Source organism: Vigna angularis, chromosome 6 (genome assembly GCF_016808095.1).
Source record: "Vigna angularis cultivar LongXiaoDou No.4 chromosome 6, ASM1680809v1, whole genome shotgun sequence".
NCBI lineage: Eukaryota > Viridiplantae > Streptophyta > Magnoliopsida > Fabales > Fabaceae > Vigna > Vigna angularis.
Window position 1 is genome coordinate 36,408,118 of NC_068975.1, and position 6,444 is coordinate 36,414,561.

Consider the following 6,444-nt stretch of genomic DNA (forward strand, 5'->3'; position numbering starts at 1 on the left):
GTAGTACACATGTTGTGTGATTTCAATATTTTACTTTACTCGTTTTAAGGTGTGTATTTTACAAAATTAAGTTTTCCTCTTTAGAAATTATATGCAACATTTTATATTCACCAAATGATTCTAGACTTTCCTGATTAATAAAATATAACTACTTTTTCCTAACTTGTCACGATTTTAACTATTATATAAAGTCAATGCTATATAAATAGTTATATAAACTATTGTATTTTAAAAAATAATTACAGAACTCAAAATTGTATTTTTTTTTAAATAATTATGAAAGCTAAACAATATGACTAAATATTGTTAAATTAATAATTATTCATTTCTGGTGGTAACATTTTATATAAAGTCAAAGATAATTCATAGTGATTTAGACTCTATTAATCCTAAAAAAGTCAAGGATAGTTCATAGTGATTTAGACTCTATTAGTTCTAAAAAAGATAAAACTTATTATGATTAGTGTTCAAGAAAAAAAGATATTTAAAGTATTATATTTTTATTTTCTATCTCCATATATCCTTAATCTTTAAATGGGAATGGTAACAGGTTGGATAACGTAACTAGAATTTTCATAAAATCTTCTCTAATTTTTATTTTAAAAGAAATAAAATTTTATGTCATTAATATTTTCACAAAGTAATATATTATTTGAAGAATCTACACTAGCGTGTCTTTTTGTTTTAATTCTATAATTAACTAAATATAAATATAAATATAAATAAACTTAATCTTATTTAAAATATTTAATAAAAATATTAATTTTAGTACAGTATAACATTTATATAAAAATTCAATTTTATTTTAATTTAGAATAAAGCAAAATTATTTAATTTTTAAAAAAATTAAGACTAAATTGAGACAAATAAAAATACAGGATCAAATAGAGACTAATACAATGACATCTGATATGACACTTACATGTTTCGTTGCCATGTGAAACAATTGTCAATTTGACACATGCCAATTTTTTTTACAAAAAAATGAAAAATATAAAAAAAATAATTAAAATTTATTTTAAAGAATGAAAAAAACCATGAACTAACACATCATATCTCTAACACGATATTAATGGTAAGAACCTAGTTGTGTAAATTTTTAAAAAATAAGAACCCAATTGAAAAAGAAAAAATCAAGGGACCAGTTTAGGAGTAACTAAAAATAAAAACCTTTCCAAAATGATTTAACCTAAAAAAATTATATTCATTCACTTTTAAAGTTTTAAACATAAACAAATTTTATTTTATATCCAAACTTAAAAACTAAAAACATATTTAACTATATTATATATATATATATATATATATATATATTAATAATCACTTATAATAAAATTTAATTTAAAAAATAAAGTAACATGGTCAAGTTTACTTGCCTTGATTTATGCAAAAATTAAAAAGATATTGTATAAGGATGATGTTATTTTGACATCTTTAAACCAAAAAATGACTTGAGAGTCAAAACTGAGAAAACATTCATGTTTAGAGAGGTTAAATGACCCATCTCAGAATATTCTATTTATAGTGAAAAGCTTATACATACATAAAAGATCTAAGAATTGCACTAAACATAGTTGTGTATAACTAAATTCAACTTATAGATGTTTCCAAAACTTAATTCCTCTGTTTCCATTTAAGAATATTCTATTTATAGTGAAAAGCTTATACATACATAAAAGATCTAAGAATTGCACTAAACATATTTGTGTATAACTAAATTCAACTTATAGATGTTTCCAAAACTTAATTCCTCTGTTTCCATTTAAGAATATTCTATTTATAGTGAAAAGCTTATACATACATAAAAGATCTAAGAATTGCACTAAACATATTTGTGTATAACTAAATTCAACTTATAGATGTTTCCAAAACTTAATTCCTCTGTTTCCATTTAAAGATAATACATATGTAATATTATGACAGCATCCATTTCACAATTTTAAATAATAATATGTTAATAATATTTATTTTCTTTTTTAACTTAAAATCTCAATATATTATATTATTTTAAAAAATTAATACACTCACTTTTACAAAAAAATATTCTTATTTTACAATTTTTTGCAATATAATAATATATATTAAGATTTTAAGGTAAATATAAAATAAATATAATTAAAATATTATTTCTTAAAATTGTAAAGTGAATGTTTTTTTCTTTTTCATAATGCTAAATTGATTTGGTTTGCAAAATGCACAAATATATATTTAGAAGAAAAAAGAGAGGGGTAACTTGTTATTTTGTCCAATGCCAGTGACTTCTTTTTTCTCTTCTTAATTTTTTTTAGATGTATCTATTTATCATAAATTAGAAAATGGGATTAAAAATAAAATAGAAAATAATTTATATATTGCTTTATTTATTTAGTACGAATGCACATTAATTCTGATTAATTTTATAAATAAAATAAAACTTAGTAGAGACTATTCTCCAAAGCCAATAACATTGAGGTTAAGGACTTATTTCAAATAATACCACTTGCATCCTCTAGCCTTTGATGGTTGGTTTTTCACGAAAAACCAATCAATTATCTTATATCATCTTCAATTTTCAATGATTCTCTCCCAACAAACATCTTCAATCTTTCGATCATTCATTCTCCATGATGATTGTTTGTTTAATATTAGTTTTGATGGTTTAATTTCAGAATAATATTGTTTTTTATTTTAGGATATTCTCTTTTCCTCTTTAGATTTGTTTTAATCTAATAATTAGTTAAAAAATTGTTATCTAGTAGGAAACAAAATCTATAATCAATAAACCTTAATTCGAATATAAAAATATAAAGATTTGATTTTTTTTAATTATAAAATATATACTTATAATAATTGTAAAACAATTTCAATAGTAATTCTATCATTGTTGTGTTTTATTATATAGTGATTTTGTCTATAATATGTGTGAGTGGGTGGGTGTGTGCATCAAAAGGGTATGTGATCAAAGTTTTTTTAAATTGGAAAATCAAATAAAAGATTGATGTTGATGATTTGTTTTAACTTCCCTGTCATTTATAAAAGGTAAATATTATATATATATATATATATATATATATATATATATATATATATATATATATATATATATATATATATATAACTAACAAAAATAATATGTAGCAATTGAGTTTAAGCATATGTAATAAATAAAAATCATAATTTACCATATAAGAAGTCTTCTTAATTATTTTTAGAATACATGGTACATAATTTGTTGAGTTTTAAAAAATTACAAATAAACATATAATATTATGATTTACATATAACACATTAAAAGTATATAATGGTATGAAATATACAATAACATCATTGATGCATATATTTTTTATATAAACAAACATGGTTGTTACTATTATGAATTGGTAATAAATTTTGTTGATAATTAAAAGAAATAAATAAACTATACAAATTTTGTTTGGTAAAATTGTAATTATAAGAAACATTATTAGTCTTACCAGCAATGCAATACAATACAATAAGAAAACCTTAAAATATGAACACACCAATCCATCAAACATTGAGAAAGCTCGTTTTTTTTCAAAAGACTTGCAAATCCACATCAATAATAAGCCTTTTGAGATTTGTTATCTAAAAATAATAATTAAAACAGGAAAACAATGTTTGATATAGTAAAAGAACAATGTTAGAATTCCCAATAGAAAAATTAAAAGGGTTCTATACATTATTTACTAAATGATTGGGTTTGTTACAATAACCAAACATCATCCACTAATGTTATAATACAGCTTTTATTTTTAATAATTTAGTATATTTCACTTATAAAATTTAAAGTAATCATTATAATTTATATTATTGTGTAGAGTTATATATGCAAACAAAAATAAAAAACACGTAAACTAAAATATTCTATAATAATTTATTAAACGAATCCTATTATAGTAGATCAAACATATTTTTATACTATCTCTTCACTTCAAATATAATATGGATAAAACAATTGCATAATAAAACAAATTATATCAAAGGCTAAATAAACACATTAAGGAATGAATTATAAATTTTGATTCATTCAATAAAATAGAAAAGAGATTCCATGTTTTTGAATTGTTCAGAGTGATCCAATGTTTTGGTCCTTAATTTTGTTAGTTGTGTTCAAATGGTCCATATATTTTTGAATTGTTCGGAGTGATCTCATGTTTTGTAGAAACAGTTCAAGTTGATTTTTTTTGTTCACGTGTTAAAAACCAAACGACATAATGTTTACCTTAGTCAATAGTAAACTACTTGTTCAGTTACATGACAATTGTGACAATTAAGTCCAGATTTTTGAATCCAAACACATTGTTCTATAGAACCACAGTCTATGACAAATTCCATTTGAATGTCTCTTATTTTTAACGAGCCCCATCAACCTAACCAAAAGACTATGACTCTTGAAAATCTCCAACTTGAAGACGCAACATAGGGTTTATCCTCCCTTTTCGTTCTGGTTTGGAGTGTTTCGCAAGAAGGGGAGACGAGTTCCGATGGAAAACACGACTTCCATCTTCACGGTACCGTGGGCATCAACAACAATATCTCTATGGTGACGGGAAGGCTTCGTTCTCTGGCATCTCTACGACCACGTGGGTCTTCGTTCTGTAGCGTCTTCTAGCAATCTGGCTTGCGATTCACACGGGTTGAGCTGTGAAGAGGATGATCTTGGTGATTGCAGCGTTTTGGAGTTTCATTTTCTTGTGTTTCAGATATTGCAAAATTTAGGGATTTCAGATTAAGGTTTTGAATCAAGATCCATTTCGCGTTTTGGGGTTCTTTTATTTGTTTGCGAATTGGGTTTCATTTTCTCGGGTTGATTTCGCAATTTGGGTTTTGGTGTTCATGATATTGCAATTTGGGATTTTGTGTTCTTACTTTCTCAATTTTCGAATTTGAGATTTGTGGTTTCTAGGTTGTTGAATTGGATTTTTAGGGTTCCTACTTTTGTGTTATTGATTTTTCTATGCTGGTTTGGTATTGCAATTTGAGGCTAGGGTTTGGATTATGATTCTGAATTTTTGCTTTGAGGATGATGGCTATGAATTGGGATTTTTTTTCTTTTTCGATTCTCTTCTTGGACTGAAGATGTTGATGATGGTTGCTCGAGTTGCGACGGGGAAGACGCTGGTTGGGACGACCATGAGGGTGTTGTGGTGACATTAAAATGGAAATAAGAGTTAGGGAGTGAGAAATGAAGAGAGACTATGTGACATCCCAAAATATATAACAATGTATATACGTAGAATGCATCGATTATAATAATAGAAAGCAGTTAAGAGTACACAATAGATTGAATTAAGGAGTACAATTATCCAAGTCTGGCTGGAAAACTTTTAAAACTTAAGTACAAGTTCACAATTCTCCAAAACACAGATTATGCTAAAAAAAAATGAAGGCTATAAGTCTTTCAAAATAAAGAGCTATTTAACATAATAGCTATTAGAAATCCTAAGCACTAGGAGCTGGGTCTTCCTCAACTTCCAAAGCTTGCTCCAAAGGTACATCATCACCTACTGCTCACATCCAAAGGATTGGATGATCATCGCGAGGGGGAAAAGCGGACACATGCAAATGCAAGGGTGAGCTAGGTCTCAAACAATCATACAATTCATTTTCAGTCAATCTAGCATTTATTTCATAAAACTCATCAAGACAATCATCTTATCAAGTTAGGACTCTAGACACGTCCGGACATAGAATGTATGTAGAGCTGGGGCGGGTTGTGCACTTGTGATGGCCTCTACTGCTTTGCAAAGCCATTGCCGAGGGGTTCCACCCGACCATACACAAGGTTAGTCCGTTACCGCGGGATAGACCTCCAGTGATAGCGTCTACCCTAGGACCTCCCACTACTCCCACCACACGCGTCAATCCTCTCTAAGTGAGAATGAAAGACCGTTGGAGTGTTAGGGATAACCCCCCATATGGAAGCCTCTTACATTCATTCAATACACTAACCGATCCCACCGAGAGATCTTAATGTCCGATTAAATCCTACCATTTTAAATCTCATGATATTTCTTTTGGATCAACAATGTACATCATAAACCACTTATAACCATACCCTTTCAACCAATCTGGATCACATGAACATGCATTCATAAATTGTAACCGAAATATTTAAATAACATAACTTACTGGATGAGAGGAAACATAACAAAAAATATCACCAGGACGAATACTATCTGGACGAACACTGTTTGGACGAACGCTCAAAAGCACTTGAACGAACATTGTTTGAACGAACGCTCAAAAGCACTTGGACGAACACTGTTTGGACGAACGCTCAAAAGCACTTGGACGAACACTGTTTGGACGAACGCTCAAAAGCACTTGGACGAACACTGTTTGGACGAACGCTCAAAAGCACTTGGACGAACACTCACTATCACATTTATGGACGAACGCTACCTATAACATTTAAGGACGAACGCTCAACATATATCTTAA